Source organism: Lissotriton vulgaris, chromosome 12, assembly GCF_964263255.1.
Source record: "Lissotriton vulgaris chromosome 12, aLisVul1.2, whole genome shotgun sequence".
In the NCBI taxonomy this organism is placed as follows: Eukaryota; Metazoa; Chordata; class Amphibia; order Caudata; family Salamandridae; genus Lissotriton; species Lissotriton vulgaris.
This window is the reverse complement of record NC_141700.1, coordinates 800,640,530-800,658,160: the sequence shown is the minus strand read 5'-3', so window position 1 is coordinate 800,658,160 and position 17,631 is coordinate 800,640,530.

The window sequence follows — 17,631 nt, the reverse complement described above, 5'->3', positions numbered from 1 at the left end:
TCACTTTAATTATTATCCAAAAAAAATCGTGTTGATTGTCAAAATGAAAATTAAAAACTTTTTTTTTACTCTCTTTGTGAATTGGTGGGTATTCTGTTAATTTTTATTAAATTTTGATTTGTTCTATTTGGGAAACACCCCTTTCATGTTGTTCTCTCATGTTCTCGCCCTGGCGGGTTGTTCCCCTGTTGTCGTTTTTTCCTAGATTCAGGGCCCCTCTTCTGTTTAAAGAACTGGGCGTCTGTCCATCCTCCTCTCAGGAAGGCCAGCCATGCCTCCTGAAGGCTTGTTCTTCAGTCAGAGCCTTCTGAACTAGCATCGCGAGTGCTCAACTCAAACTCCTCCCCTTGGCGTGCTTACACCTCAAAGCGCTCTCTTCTTTCACAGCCTGTAGTACTACTACCTGTAACTCCCTGTGCCTTGGGATGGGGGGGCAACTGGAGCTTCTGTGGAACACACAGGTGGCCATAGATGCATGTCACAGCTTAGCATTGATGTACATTCTAGAGGGCATTATCATACAATAACTGCCCAGCATCCAGACTGAGGAAGGCCAGGGCGCATGAAGGTGGATGCCAATGAACTTGGTACCAAAGCTCTGTGGAAGTCATTCACGCTCCTGAAAGCGACAGGGGTTCAGAAAACCTTAATGTGGTTGACGTGCATTATTTTGACACCACCCTGAGTATGTTGGATATAGAATCCTCAGAGAGTCAGAGGGACACCAGGACTTCCCAACAGAGGGCGCTGTCATCCATCATTCTGATAGTTAATGATGTCAGCGTGTTCCTATTGAATGAGCTCATGTGACTGAAAGTGAATTAATCTTTGCACATCTTCTGTCCTTGCAGGTGGTCTCAGAGACGTGGCTCCAGATGCCCACTGCAGATGGAGGGCACAAGGCCCTGAGTGTACAGCGGGGCAGTGAAAAGGACGGGCCACAGCAGTGGGCACAGACGAAGCTGGCAGATTAAGAAGCACAATTATGAGAAGACATCAGGGATCCCTTCACATGACACTTGGCCAGCTGGCATCTCTCAAGAGTTCTGCATCACAGGGCCAGCCTAGGCAGGCATTGGTACTGATTCAGTGCCCTGGATCACAGGCCCAGCATGGCTTGGCACCTCTTAAGACTCTTGGAACCCAGAGGCAGCATGTGGAGGCTGGGCATGGCTGCACCTCTTAAGACTGCTGTATCCCAGAAGCAGCCTGTGACGCCTGGACATGGCTTGGCACCTCTTCAAAGTCCAGGACCACAGACCCAGTGTGTGGAGTTTGGGCATGGATTGGCACCTCTTCAGAGTCCTGGATCACAGGGCCAGCCTGTGGGATTCCATTCCTCCCGATCACCCTCACTCACCCCTGTGGAGTTTACTAAGCTGGAGATGCCACACTGTTGGGAAATGTAATAAAACAAATAAATCCAATGGATAAACATTAATGTTGATCTGCTTTTTTCTCAATTTTTTTGGTCACTCCACTGGTCCCAGTAGTATCACAAGCTTCCTGCTGGACTTGACACATGCCTACCAGATGTCAGGGGGCCCAGCTGGCAGATCCCATAGGTTGCTCAGCGGGCAAATCCCATTGGGTGGCCCAGCTGGCAGATCCCATGGGGGTCCCAGAGGGCAGATCCCATGGGGGGCTCAGCCGGCTGAACCCATGGGGGTCCCAGAGGGCAGATCCCATGGGGGGCCCATCCGGCAAGTAGCGGTAGTCTTTGAGCCTCGAACTCTGTGCTCAGAAACTGTTATCTTTGGCTTTAGCTCACAAGTTGCAGTCCTGTGGCAAGAAAGAGTGCACTCTAGCACCAGCCAGGGGACCAAGGCCAGAGAGGGACTTTTATCTCTCAGCTACACCTGTCACACGGTTCCTTCAAATTTAGTAGGAATGTGCATTAGATCAACAAAACTTCAGAATGTAGTAGATGTTGGTTTTGGCTTGCTCACAATGCCACGTCTAAACTCCTAACCTTCCAGAGTTATAGATGTTGTCAGTAACTTCAAACATGGCCACTCCGATTCCCAAAGAATTAGTGGAAATGGATCTAACTCTTTTGTTTGTCACTTTTGCATACCCATGGTTTCACAAAGAAAAAATACAAGAATATGTATCCAGTATTAGTAAAGAGCGAACTAAACACCCCTAGGGGTCTCAAGGCGCTGGGGGCCGTCAGGGAAATTAAGTGAGCTATTGCCCAGAGTCACAGGGTGTTGAGCTGCTGCCAGGGGATCGAACTGTGACACCCGCGCTCCAGAGTCAGCCGCTCTGGCGTCTGCACCAGACCTCTCCCTCACCTACATTTTCAAATATTTATTAAAAAGATCTCATCCCTGTAAATAAAAATGAGTTGTGATCATTAGAGAGACGAGACTTATTGTTATGAGCATTATTAGAATGGTGATAAACACAAACAATTCAACCCTCTTAATTGTTCCAAATGTCACCCCCATTTATCACTAATACCTCTACACTAGCGACAGCATGACGGGAGTACCCTTCTGCTAGACCTGTCTAACACCATAGCTTGGTATAATGTGTCAGGAAGCCAGGCACAGTTCATTAACAATTGCACCCCATCTGAGGGTGCAGGCCTGCACACTTCTCTTGCACTGCTATCTTCCTTCTCAGGATGAAGGTCTGGCCTGCAGAGCTGCATCTCAGTCACAGCGCACAGCAGCGTGAAGTGCCTCTCACTGAATTCAGCATGGGTGCGGTTTAAATAATAAAACACCAACTTTATCATACTGTGCTAGGGGCGCAGAGCAACGTCTTTAGTTAGTCACGAGCATGGGTACTCACAAACATTTGCCATGGGGCCACAAAGTATGGTCTGTGGTGTGACCGAGGGCCGCACTGATGCCAGCAGGGTGGTGCTGAGGGGTCGGGGAGGGTCAGGGATTCTGTAAGTAGGTCTAAAACATGTTAAATAAATGAGCAAGTATTTATTTGCAGGTTAATAAATGCTTGCCCATTAATTTACAATTATTTCTGAATATAAGTGTTCAGCAACTAAACAGCAGCTGGTGCTGCTGTTCACCAGGGGGGGCCGCAGGTAAAGATCAAGAGGGCCGCAAGCCCCCCAACCCCGGGTCCTACTTTCAGTATCACTGGTCTACAGAGAATGAGTTTCTCCTATGAGCAAAAAAAAATAAAACCAGGAGAGTGAGTTCTAATATGAATGTCCCTGGAACTAATTGTACAGACTACAGTGGGAGGATAACTACCAGGAATAAGTGTGTGTGGCACTTCCTTGTATGAGGGGGAAAACGTGTGGAAACCACCATCAGAAAAAGATGCGAACGTAAAAAGAAAAGCTAAAATGTAGCTAAAATTGAGATTACATGTAAGCTCTACAACAACCAGTAGAGTCCAGGGCAAACTGGTCAGCTGGGCACTTTGCAGTTGTGGACTTCCTTTAGATGTGTGTCCCTGAAGCGTTGCAGGGAGGAGGCAACTAACCCCTAAAGTTTACTAACTGGTCCTTGGCGTATGTGAGAGCAGGTCCAGCCCTTGGGGTCTCTCTCCCCCTTCTCTTTTTGAAGTCAGTGAATCAATCATATACTTTATTGGGCATTTCTGGGTCCAGTAGCCGCACAGGTGCAGTCTTCCTGTGAGCACGCTCTCTTTTTGGGGTCCACAGGTTATGTTAGCAGGTGCAGTCCTTCTGTTCTTTCCAAGTCCAACGGTGTTCTGAGGCGCCAATTTAATGCCAAATTTGAGTTTGTGGATGGGGAGAACTCACTAGCCAATGGGGCAACCCTAACCACTTTCACATAATTTCCTGTGGGCTTGGCCCTGAACAATCTGACAGTGCATCTTGCTGCCCCAATCCAAGATGTCAGGACCCTTCTGCCCTGGGACAGAACCATGGGCACACCCCTGAGGGGCAGCCATCATAACGAGCCACCTGCCCTGGAACCTGTTTCTGACAAGTACAGGACCTCTTATAGCCAGGGGTATGCCCAGGCCTCTACACACACGCTACATTAACAGATACCAGGTGCCCGTAGTAGGGCAGAGGACCACTTCCGTTCGCCATGCAAGGGACGTTCCCGTCCCAGCACGGGGCATTCCTCAGGACCTATGGGACCCATTTCTAACTGGCCATTTGCTGTATCTGCAGATGTTTCCCTTTAAGTGTGTCAGGTTTATGAAAGTGAAAGCAAAAAAGTGAGCGCATCTATCACCAGGATCCATCTGTTGATAGAAGATCTGTACGGAGTAAAGACAGAGACAAACAAGTCCACCTCAGGTGCATCTCACTGGGCAAAGGTGGTCTGAACCACTCTCAGGTGAAGACGCCACAGGTGGCTGGCAAACAACACCAACTGAGGCTGTCGGATCTGCCGTTCAGATAGCTGGCCAGATTGTTGGCCACTAGCCAGATTCCATGCTAGTGTAGCCACACCCAAAGTCACAATGCTTTCTGACATAGCGGTGCGACCCTGCTCCTCCCTGCTTTTTGACATATCACCTGCCAGTCGGCAAGATCTACAGGCTCTGACCAAGCAAGGGAGGATTAAAAATGCTTCAGGGCAGACAGATTGCCTTCAGTTCAAGCAGTTGATGTGAAGTACCTGATCCTCTGGAGACCAGAGGTCTGTTCTCCAGTTCATCCAGATGTGCTCTCCCACCAAGGATGGAGGCATCATCACCACCATGGCCACCACTGGAGGAGGGTGAAAGCACATTCCTGTGACAGGGCCTCCTCCACCCACCACCTACGACCACCACAGGCCCATTGCAGCGTCCCAGAACACTCTGATGGCATCCAACAGACCTGCGACGGGAACCACTGCCAGCGAAGGCACCACTGGAGCGTTCTGCTGTGCTAGCATGCATACATGACCAGAAGCATGCTGACCTAGCACGCAGACCGACTTCAGGACAGGAGCTCAAACTCCCTCTAAAACATCAGAATCATATTTCAAATGTAGCGTATCCTCTGAAGACTCACAAAGGTGTTCTATCCAGTACTGACCCTATGAACAGCAGTCACTGATGGAGCACTAAGAAGTCCAGCATGGACGATGCAGCTTGTGGGTGGTGCACAATCATCTCCGGCGATCTGGCTTTGACCAGCCAATCATCCAGGTGTGGGAAGCCAGATGGACCTCCGCCACCACCTTGGCCCTTCAACTTGGTGAAGACCTGAGATGCTGATTCCAAAGGAGAACCTAAGGTGACCAACTTATGGAAATTACCCCAAGGGCAAAGGAACAGGAATAGAACAGCAAATAGGGGAGAGGGCTCTGTAAAAAGAGGAAGGGAATGCAACAGGTTGGAGGAGAAGCAACTTGGTACTACTCCTGCAAAGGATGTCGAAAATTTGTAGCTATATTTTGAACCTGTCGAAATAGAGAAAGGGAGGAAAAAAGGCAGGAAGGTCATTTCCCTAAACCGTTCCCAACTTGTATTTTCCTTTACTAAATGCCCTAGTCTGAGGGGGCTGGGATCAAAGGATTTAAAACAAGTAGGGTTTAGTAATAATAATGATGGGAAATAACTTACCAAGGTATTATTGTACTCGAGTTTAGTTAAAACAGCAATTGAGAGGGCGGAAAAAGAGATAGTAAAGGAAGGGATAAGGTTGGTACCGGCTGGAGAAATGAAGAGGAACCAGCAGAACAGAGCCTTTTTAGCGTGTCATTCAGGCTTGGGAAGAAGACAGATAAGTCTGATTTTAGGCGAGGGAAGGGAAGAAGAAAATTTGAGAATGGTAGCTGAGAACTATGAGTCAGGTAACCCGTGGGGTGATTGGTCCGCTAATGATAACTGGCCAGGCGCCCCATATGGGGATAATTCCGTTGATGACCGTCTCAGTGATGTTGAGTAGGGAGGGGGACTGCCGCATAGCATGATCCTGTTATCTTGGAACGTAAATGGGCTAGGAGAGGAGACAAAAGTAGACAGTATAAAAACCCTAGCCCGAAGTGCTGAAATAGTAGGTTTTCAGGAGACCTGGCTATGCGACAATACCCTCGTCTTTGAAGGTTTTGTGCAACTACATAAGCCTGCAAGAAGGAAAAGGTTTGGTCAACCAGCTGGGGGCATTATGACTCTTGTTTCGACTAAGATAGCAAAAAGGGTACTGATAATAAATACGACTTGTAAATCGTTACTGGTCAGCTATGTACACCTGTTGGGCTCGGAAGGGTTGTATGATCACATGCTAATTGTAAATGTATACATTCAATAGGGTTCAAATGAAGAATATGAGATAGAAATGAGACGTTTCGAAAATGACCTAGACTTATTGTGTGAAAAGTTTGAAAATTATAAAATAATTGTAATGGGTGATTTTAATCATAAATTGAACCCCTCGAGATACGACCGATGGTTTAAAGACCTCTTGAGCTCAAATAATATACCCCCAGCGTTGTTTCCAAATTGTACAACCTCTAAACAAGATGTGAAGTTGGGCAAACTTTTGGGGCTAAAAGGATTGTTTTGCTTAAATGGCAGGTGGGAAACAGATAGCCCTGCAAAGCAGACCTTCAAGATAGGTTCCCAACACTGCCCGATTGATTATGTATTCATTCATGCGTGGAATTTTGATCTCATCAAGGGGTTTCAGATAACTCCTTACAATGGTAGCGACCCCAATATTCTGCAATTTGCATTACCAAGGGGACCCCAAAACACTAGAGAATTGGCTCTCCCTCAACAAGTAGAGTCCCCTAAACGTCTGACAACAAGACTTACCTGAAATATATTGAAAAGCTAGCTCGATTCCAACAGGAAGTGAGTCTGGAGAATGTTAGGACTAAGAAAGTGCCTTGGTTCGAGGAAAATACAAAAGAAATGGTGCAGTGCCTTAAAGTAGATCTAAGAAGAAGGATCCATGCACAATGGCTAAACAAGCAATGCAAACAGCCAAGCTGGTTTAACGGGGAGTGTCTAACTAAGAAAAGATAAATAAGAAGAGAAGAAAGAAGCCTGAGGAAAAAACATGATCCAATAAGACACAAAAATGTAAGTAATATGAAGGAGTATAAAACCTAAGTGAGAAATCTGAAGAGGGCCTTCAAAGAAAAATGCTGGGAAAACTTGCTGAAATTATTGAATCTAAAAACTTGCGTAATTTCTGGAATTTGTTGAAGTAAGCATCAGGACAGGCAAAGGGAGCCCTATGTAGTTGAGGAAGCAGCTTGGGAAGAATATCTAGGGGAGCTATACGGAACATATATTGAAGAAGGTGAGGATACCTGGATGGAGGCGGTGGTAGATCTAAAATCTCTGTTTACAATAGAAAAGGTAAATGAAATCATAAGAAGCTTAAACCTAACCCGCGCCGCAGGACCTGATAATCTGCCAGCAATTATCATAAAACCCCAGCAAGATTGGTGGGCGGAATTTTTCTCCTGTATGTTTTTGGCAATATTGGAGTCAGGCAAGATCCCCGAAAAGTGGAGGATAGCAATAATCAGAACCATCTACAAGAAGGGTGACAGAAAAGCACCAAAAAAGTATATACTTATCAACCTGTTGGATATCGGGGGAAAAGGTATTTTCCAAAATAATTCTGGGTAGCCTGAAAGACTGGGTGGAACAGAGGTCGATCGTGCCAGTGGAACAAGGAGGTTTTAAGAAGGGGCATTCCACGATCGATCACTGTTTCGCACTGAGGGCAGTAGCGCAGAAGTCTGTGGAAAAGCAGGGGAAGTTATGCTGCTGCTTCGTAGACTTCCGCGCAGCTTTCGACCTAGTGGATAGGAGATGCATTTGGAAGTCCCTAAGAAAATAAATACAATATCCCAGAGGGGCTCCTGGGAATTATCCAGGAGCTACACAAACATAATTGGGCGCAAGTCATCAAAGACACAGACGGAGCCTTGACACCTAAAATATTGATTAAGGATGGTTTAAGGCAGGGATGTGTATTGGCCCCCTTACTGTTTGCAATATACCTGTCTGATCTCCCAGCCACCTTAGAAGTGAACAGAAGTGGGAGCCCTAAAATGCATGGGAAACATCTGTCCTGTTTGCTGTACGCTGACGATTCGGTAATCTTTGGCCAAACAGAGATTGGATTGCAAAGGAAGTTATATGCCTTTAATGAATACTGCTTGGCCAAACGTCTGACTGTAAACATGGACAAATCTAAAATCCTATGTTTTGGGAAGAAAACTCAGAATATTAACTGATATCTGGGTTCTATCAAACTAGAAATCGTGAACGAATATAGATATCTTGGTAAATGGTTCGAAAACTCTTTAAAATGGGACATCCATCTGGTAGCCCAGAATGCCAAAGCCCATACATCAGCTTGTGGGCTAAGGAAATTTATCCAAATCTATGGGGATATGTCACATAGACCTTTATTGAAAGCCTATAAGGCAAAGATACCCCCACAAGTGCAGTATGGGGCCGAGGTCTTGTATTTGAGTCAGAAGAACAACTGGGACATCGAGGAAGGGAAATGTCTAAAACCATTGATGTCGCTACCGGACTGATCTATGATCCAGGCAATCCGAGTGACAGCATGGAGCATACAGGTACAAGTGGCCCTTTAGGATTTTGGAAAAGATTGGAATCTGAGGAAGTCACAAAAGTGTCACAATGGTGTAAAGAGGAGATCGTGCATAGCGACTTAAATTGGGCCAAGATGATTAGAATGCAACTGGGCACGACATGTAAAAACCTAAAAGTAAAATTTGACCAGGCGACACTGTCGGTTGAAGCTTCAAAGGGGGGGCTTAGAACGGCAGGAAGAGAAGTATCGAGGCAAAATGACATGATATACCGGGGATAGAAAGTATCAGTCCACTATATGATGAATAGCTGGGAGAATGATATGTGGTCCCTTACTTGGATACACTACCCAATGCTGGATTAAGAGCTGAAGTGCTCAGGTGGAGAATAGGGGTCAACCATTGGGCATCTCATGGAAATAGAAAAGCAGAAATGGTACAAGCCGACGGTAAATGGCGCTGTGGATTAGGTACTAAATTCGATAATTTACATATTTTATTAGACTGTCAAAAATTTGTGTCACAGCGGAAATTGTTTTTACGACCTATGTTTTTTAAATATGGTACCACTGAGCACCTGTTAGCAATTAATCTACTTACTGACATGCCAAATCTTGATGTAGCAATCGCCATGGCAAAATATATGAAGGCGATAAAAAGGGCCATCATGGAACCAAATAAGATTGGATAGAAATTGGCATGGAAAATGCTTAAATTACATTATGCTTAGGCTATAACGCTATCTTTATGGTGTTGCTTATCGTAACTCTAGGAGTATTGTCATAGGAATTTTTAAGTTGTGGGAGGGAGGTAATATCTCCCCTATTGGAGGTATCGCTTTTTTTAAAAGTATCATTGAAATGGTTGTATACGTTTTAAATGATTTATTGTAATATGTATCATGTTGTTTAGAGACCAATGGTCTAATAAACGTACTTTTACTACTACTACTACAATCAGACAGTGAACTTATAGTGAGTTGACCCTAGCACAAAACATAGGTACCTCCTGTGACTGTAGGGTTGATATGTGCAATAAGCATCCCCTGTAAGCCACGGAGCTTCATCTAGTCGTCTCTTTCCAGCACCAGAAGAACCTGAGCCAGAGACAGCACCCTGAACTTTCCATGGGAATGTAAAACTTTTAAGATCCTGGAGTTTGGGAAGAGATGAACACTGCTGTCCTTTTTGGGAACCAAGAAGTATCAAGAGGGAAGGGTGCACCCCCATACTATAACCTGTGAGAGCTACTGTTTTTTTTTCTTTTTAAAATTTTTATTCCTCATATACCAATTTTGGGTGCTCTAGAAGGGGATCCTCTCCCCCCCTGACATCTCGATGTCATGGCCACTGAATTTGATGCCAGTGGAGGCAGGAAAAGAAACCCCCCTCTAGTGTTTACTGGTTTGATGTTATGGCCTTCCAGGCTTGTGGAAAGGAGGCTGCCTGCTCTCTAACTAACCGCACCTGCTCCTTCAAGGGGACGCTGATGCTGCGTTCCAGGTGGTGAGCCGGAGGAGGGGTGCTTAGCTTGATGACCCTTTCCTCTTCCCCTCTTTCGGTGCAGCAGCTGGTTTGGCTGCAGTGGTGGTTGGGAGGGCTGACGCTGGTGAAAGCAGAATCCTCTAGAAAAGCCTCAAAACTTCCAGTAGTCTTGGGCAGGTGACTGGAAACCAAAAATCGAGCCCTTCCGGTCTGGAATCTTTCCAAGATGGTGTCAGTTTTGTCCCCAAAAAGATATGCCCTGCCAAAGGTCATATCCATCAGAGCCGTCCCCACATCACACCAAAACTCCACTGACCAGAGCTAGGCATACCTCTGCAAAGTCACAGATGTGCCCATAGCTCTGGTCACCAAGTCCACAGTATCCAGGCGCACCCAATGAGGTGCCTGGAGGTGTTCGGTCTGCGTTTGACCACCTCCGACAAATGGTCTCTACTGTGGTCTGGCAAGTTTGGAGCTATTGATGCAGCCACGCCCCTCAGACCATGCATGTATCTGCCCAGTAGGCAGCTTGCATTGAACGACTGGCTAAGCTTGATAATAAGAACATAGGTTATGCCCTTGTCTTTTAGGTCTCCAAATTTCAAATCCAAATTAAATATTGTTTATGAATAATTTATTAATCTCCTTGTCCTTGTTGGTCTTGAAATTCAAACTTTACACTGTATTATGCAAAGCTGCCTGGTCAACGTGTTTCGTCCCATACAGCACCTATACCTGGGGCTTTTTTAAGGCAAACAGGTTTTAGAGATGCAGGTCTTCCAGTCTGGCCTTCAGGGGCCAACAACATCTGTTTTGTCAAAGATTACCAAGGCTGAGTGATTCCGGGTTGGAATATGTTGTAATGGTGCTTTCCATGCCTGCTGAACAGACTTTCTTCCTGACCACCCCCACCTTCTTCGATTCCCTGTCAGGCTGCGCTGCAGAGACAGCCCCCGGGCTCTAAGTGCAGGAAGGTCCCAGAGCCTTGTTGACGGGCAACGAGGACGGATGACATCACAGCTGGATGCAGAACTTCCACCAAGATGTTCGCTCTGGATGTCACCATTGGTATGGTCCAACTCAAGCATACCAGCTGCCTTTAAGACATTGTGAAATTAAGCCACTTGGCCAAAAGGGAAGAGCTTGCAGTGGCTTACCCTGAAAGACACCATCTTGGTTTCGAGGGAAGTGTCTACACTCTTCGTAGAAGTTCCCTTGACCGAAGGGCAAGATAGCCGACAGGTGGGCGGTGGCAGGAATCTGGCTGACCCACTGCTGTATCTGTATCAAGGGGGATTGTCTCAGGAATCTGTATTGGGTCGAGTCAGGATCGAAGATACCTTTCCTCGTCTTACAATAACACTGGCCCGGCAAGAGGTCTTGCTCAAGATCCTGTTGTCTTCTGGCTTTTTCCACGATCTCTGGACCTCCATCATAAACCTTAATAGTTTTAGTTTATTTGAACAATTGCTTGGTTACTTAAAACCCTTGCAATAATATACAGGATATATATTTACATAGTGAGTTAAAAATCATTAATAAAATCTTTGTTTATTAAATATAACATATTAAAAAAGAAATATGGTAGTTTCAACTTAAAATTGAAAATGCTGGTACATGGAAACATTTCAATTCGTATATGTGCCAATAGATTAAAATTCGCCCTAACGGCCTACCAATTAATATTGTCATTTGATAGTAGCTTATATATATATATATATGTAATAAAACCTGAAATTCATGGTGAGGCAAAATTCGAAATTAAAATCTTTATAGTATCAAAATATTTCTGATTGGTAGGAGGCAAGCATAGGTTGTGATTTAGGGGAAAGGAACATTCAAGGAAGGCATTCTAGTTCATTGGTTGTTCTTAGGGGAATTCAATTAGAGTCAATAGTTCAACCCCTAGTAATGCTATGGGGACTCAGATTTGCTTCGAATTGTTTGGTGTAACAGTTAAATTGCTTCTTATGTCAAGGACACTAGATGATTTTCGTGTTCTTCAAGTCTGCTCCACTTTCAATAGAAATTTGACAAAGCAGCAATTTAGTTGAGTCGATAGGATGGTCCTACCCACCCAGGGCGGTAGTTCCCCCTGTGGTGCAGTGGTAGAGGCAGTGGTGCCGGGGTCTGCGCCGCTGGAGAGAGAGGCTACCTCTGAGGACATTGGCATTAGAATATCTCCGGTTGGCGCAGAGGCTTCTTTGAGGGATGGCAGGGTCGAGGGGGGCCGGGAGGTCCAGCAGGAACTAAAACAAAGCCTCAGAAGGTGCCATGGGGCCCTGAAGTGCAGAACACCTCCATCATAGCATAGAAGCAGGCAGACACATCTGCCTTTGGCGCCCAGAAGTCTGGGTAGGCCACGACCAGGGCTAGAGACACATAGGACAGGGTGAGGTCTGGAAGTGCTCTCGGCACATCTGGCAGCCTCTGCAGCAGTGACACCGGACGGAGTACACTGGAGGCGAGTGGAAAAGAGCTACCTCGCCCGACGCCATTTGTGGCCTTGAGTTGCCTGACCCTACACCCGTCACACCCCCAACCATGCTTTCAATCCAGGCTTGAAATGGATACTGGTTCATTACAAGAGCAACAGGGTTTAAAGCATCATAGAATTATCATGTATAAAACCTTGAGACATGTGAAGTCTGATCATGTTATTGATTTTAATTCTTTTGAAGAAAGGCTTGTCATCCAGGTAGGTGACAACAGGACACATTATTGATGGCAAGTATGATGCTGTCCCTGAGTAGGAGGCGTTAGAACTATGAATGTAGACAATAGTATAGAGCTCTACAATCATGTGGGGCGGGGACGAAAGGCAAAATGCAAAGACCAGATCTGCACTAAATGGTGCACCTGGAAAATAGGGGTGGGCGATAAATCGCGCTCCGCCAGTAGAGTTAGAGGAGTTTTGCTCAATCTGCATCAAGCTTGTAACGTGGAGATCTAGTAAAACTACACCAACCGCCATGCAGGAGAGGTTTTTCTTGCACGACTCGCCAATGTTAAGTTGGCGATTGAGAATTTACATCCCTAAGCCTGGTTTCCGGGCACTGAGGAGGCACCCAGTGAGATATGAGAATTTACATCCCTAAGCCTGGTTTCCGGGCACTGAGGAGGCACCCAGTGAGATATAAGTACTATAGAACATGCTCCTATTCTCAATGCTTCATGATCCATGAATATTCAGATATTATGGCTTAGGAGAAAGGAATCCTCACATTAGACACCTGATATCCCCAATAAGAGCAGTAAATATGAACCACAAGATTGGAGTACAGAACTGTGAGTTGAGATACATCCTTCACTGCCCCAACGCTGCGACTGGACACTACAGACTCGTTCTCCAAAATCTTCATGAAGATACCTTTCTGTGAATTCTGTTGTTCGTTTGACCAACTTCCATGATAACCAGTCGCAAATACCCAACTAATCCGGGTTTACTGCTCTCAAAGAAGAGACTAAAGACAGATTTTATTCATGCGTCGGGTGGCCTTATTCAATCAAGCTGTGGAGAATGTCAAGACATCCGTATCTATAGAGTTCAGGACTCAGCCTGGAGACTACCCTGGCTCTGAAGAGCAGTGGTGTGGGCCAGGAAAGGACAGACTAGGTGAAGAGCCAAGACTTCAAATTCTTGTGAAATTCAAGAACCAAGAGGTGCCTCTGATGCGCAGGAGTACTCGTTCCAGGTTTTAGGATTGAGGTAGAAGAAAGCCCAGCTGCTAGATCTGCCTCTTCGTAAGTGAAGGAGGTGTGTAATTAGGAGTCTGGCTGAGCAGAGGTGTCAGTTAGGTTTGTGGAAGTTAATGAGACTGTTGAGGTAAGCAGGGCCGATGTTGTGCAAAGTTTTGCATGTGTGCGTGAGGCGTTTGGCGTGCTCTTTTGTGGACGGATAGCAAGTAGAGGTCTTTGAGATGTGGGGTGATGTGGGTGCCGGGTGACAGTGTGATTCTGAGAGTTCATCTGGCAGCTGAATTCTGTACTGTCTGGAGTCTTATGGTCCAGTCCAAATTGCTAATGATGGGAGCCTGGATTACAATTCTGCAGGTGTTGAAGGGAAGCCACTTGAAAATCTTCCTGAGAATCTGGAGCATGTGAAAACAGGTGGTGAAGGGTCCGTTCACTTGGCCAGTCATAGCGAGCAGGTTGTCGACTATTATTCAGAGGTTCTTCGCAAGGGTGGATGGGTTAGGTGTCGGTCAGAACAGCAGCCGACCAGGTACAGTCCCATAGCAAGGTGTCTTTACCCAAAGGGAACTATTGTCTTGTCTGTGCTGAGCTTGATGCAGTTGGTTTGCCTCCATCTGGTGACTTCAGACATGTGGGCAGAGAAATTGGCTCAGTGTTTGATGTTTTGTTTGAGAGGGAGAGCTGGGTGTCCTCTGTGTGGGACAGAATGTTGATCCCATCGGTGCGAATAATGCTGGCAAGTGGAAACATGTATGTAACTAGCACTGTGGGAATGCACGAAGAGGAGTTTGGTGGCTGAAGTGAAGAGTCAGGTTGGTCAACTGGGGGCAGCCTATGAGGAAAGAACTATTTCAGCACTGGACCCTGAATGCCTGCATTATATAGGCATTGGATGGGGTGGGAGCCAGTATCAAAGCCCACTAATAGATTCAGAAAGAAGGGAGATACAGGGTCTGGTTTGTTCATGATCAGTCAGATGTCACTCGTGGCAGCAGTGAGGGCGATTGCAGTGCTGTAGTTGGCACTGAAGCTTTGACTGGGAGGCATCGAGGATGTTGTTGTCCTTGAGCTGGACGGCTAGATGCTTGTTCACAATGTTTGCTGGGAAGGGTAGCAGGGAGATGGGACAGTAGTTGGTTAGTGTTTTAGGATTAGCTGAGTTTCTTTACAAGAGGGAGAACCGTGGCATGTTTCCAGTAAAAACGCTGTTGAGCAAGCCATTCAGCATCGGGTGCACTGGTTCAATTGTCATAGAAGCTGCTGATGTTGGGATAGGTCAGCTGCCCAGAGGCAGTGACCTGTACAGGAGGATGTGAGACAGAGTAGGCCCTGCAACAATGCAGCCTATTTCATTACTCTTGTCGCCACCTGACTGGATAGGAAGACTCTCCTAGGTTGTAGCTGAGCCTCCTGGGTGGGCTGTTGGTTGGGGAGGGGGTGTGTAGGAAACTGTATTTTAGTTGCACCCTCCCCAACACTTTTTTAGCTTCAGGATCCCAATTTTCGACTATGCTTAACAGGTTTCAGTGCACTGTCGGAAATCAGTGCCAGTATACCTTCCTTATAACAAGGTGATGTATAATTGTACCCAACTGGAGTTTAGCACCCCTGCAAGTTCCTAGTAAATGGTACCCCAGGTACCGAGGGCATGGGGACTAAAGAAGGTCCCTAAGGGCTGCAGCATACGTTATGCCACCCTAAAGGACCCGCGCACAAACCCCACAGACTGTCATTGCCAGCAGTGTCATGGTGTAAACCATGTTTAAAAACGTGACTTGGCACACTCCAATGTGCCCTGCCAAAGACACTGCATGCGCTATATGTATGTCATCCCTTAAACAGTCGGAGTCCTAAGGCAGGGTGCATTACAGCACGAGAGGCCATATCTGAATAAGCAGATATACCCCTATAATGTCTGGTCCAATTGCTGGATATTTAAAGTGCGCAGGGAAGCCAACTTAAGGTATGTACTGGGTATTGGTCAAAACGAGTTTCCCAGCTACAGAATTTGATTTCACTGAAACCCATGGTGCTTGGTATCAAACACCTTGTATTATTAAACCCACACGGATTCCAGTGTTGGATTTATTAATACCTGCTCACAGAGCATACCTTAGAGCATAGGTACTCACAAACATTTTCCCGGGGGGCAAACAGTTCGGTCTTTGGAGTGACTGAGGGTCACACCAATGCAGACGGGGCGTAAAGTGGGTGTAGGGAAAGCGAAGCATGTACATCTAGTGGCTGCATTCTATTGCACAATGTAAAACCAGAAAACTGGGATGAATCCCAACTTCCCCACTTCCATAAATTGTGTGATCCAGGGAAAATATTTCATTTCAATTTCCTTCCCTTTTCTTTATTATTACATATAAGAGGACCACCAAATACACAACTTCAGGATGCGTGCCGGACGGAAAGCACAAACTCTTTTAAAATTATGTCTGAAAACCATCACTAAAAAAATTGAATGCACTGCCATAATCTGATTTACTAAGCTAAAATGGTTCTACGGGTTAATGAAATACACTTATTGAATTTTGAAAAAACTATACTTTTTACACATTTGCGGTCTTTAAAAATGAAGGCGAAGTTAAGGGTCTCTGGTGCAGAATGGAAAGGTTGGTTGGGCTCTGCAACCTAGGGCCTTGTGGTGGTCTGTCTTGCTGGCAAAATCAGGACTGCTGGGTCTGTGCAGTGCTGATTTCCCTTGACAGCTGCTCTGTCTCTGTAATGTTGAAGTTCGGATTGGACTTGCGGTCTTTGTTTGCTGCAAAGAGTCTGGCATCCTAGGTATTGGTCCTGGTGCCTCTCACATAGTGGAGTGACAGATCTGACCATCAGGGGCACAGGAACCTCTTCCTGGGGGCTGCTGCGTCGGGCTGCGGACTGCGGGGGAGTAGCTTATCTACTCCAAGGGAGTTTGCTGGCAATTTGCAAAGGACTGGCAGTCTCCTGGGGTTCTTGGAAGATGCTCAACTGCAGGAAGAGTCGTTGGTCTCGATTGTCGAGACTGGTATTGGCAGGTGGGGTTTAGTGCCAAAAGTCCACAGCATTCTTCAGTTCTCGCTTTTCTTGTGGCTCTCCTTTGTCCTTATTCTGAATCTATCGAATCTGGTTGAAAGGCTTGGCAGCAGCGTTGAGAAATAAGTCTAGGGATCTGGGAAAAGAAAAAAGACAGGAGTAGGGGCATTGGGTAGGAGGTGGTAAGGTTTGTAGAATGTGCGTAGAGGCTATAATTTGATGCAGAGTTGGCAAGGTTACACTGTAGAGAAGAGAGTATTCTGGTTTGGGTAAAGAGGCCCTTGCATTTGGTAGTACAATCCCACATCCAGTGCATAGTACTGACAACTTCACTTGTCTTTCATCATTGTGTGAGAGGCATGCTAATCTCTTTTGCAACCTTCCTTTATGTAGGTGTGCTACCAAACAACCAAGCACTTCTCTATCGCTCAATTACTTTTAGTTATCGAAACTCTGGACCCAAATTTTAAGGAAGATACCTGGTCCTGGCTCTGTAAAATTTTTTTTTAAAATCCTGGATGAAGTCCAGCTACAATATCTTTATACTGGGGATCGGAGTCCGATGTGGTCAACAAGAGGGCTTCTCTTTAGTAATCCACTGGTTCATTGACGGCTAACCACTCCAGCAGCTTGTAGAAAGCACATGGATAGAGAAATAGCTACCAATGATGCGAGGTAACGAGGAACAAGAACAAGAACAATCGCAAACGGTACCTCTATGTTCACTATCAGTGGCATGCCCATCAACATTGTACGGGACAAAACACAGCATTGTAATCTTTTCTAAATACCCTCATGAAACTCCAGAAAAGGTCTCCAGTAAGGACCGAATTAGAGGCAACTTGTTTCTGATGAAGACGCAGTACGGCTCAATGAGCTATATCTGTATGGACTCAAAGTGAATTTCTCCTGGCAAGAAAAGTCACGTCTGTCTTTAAAATAAAATAAAA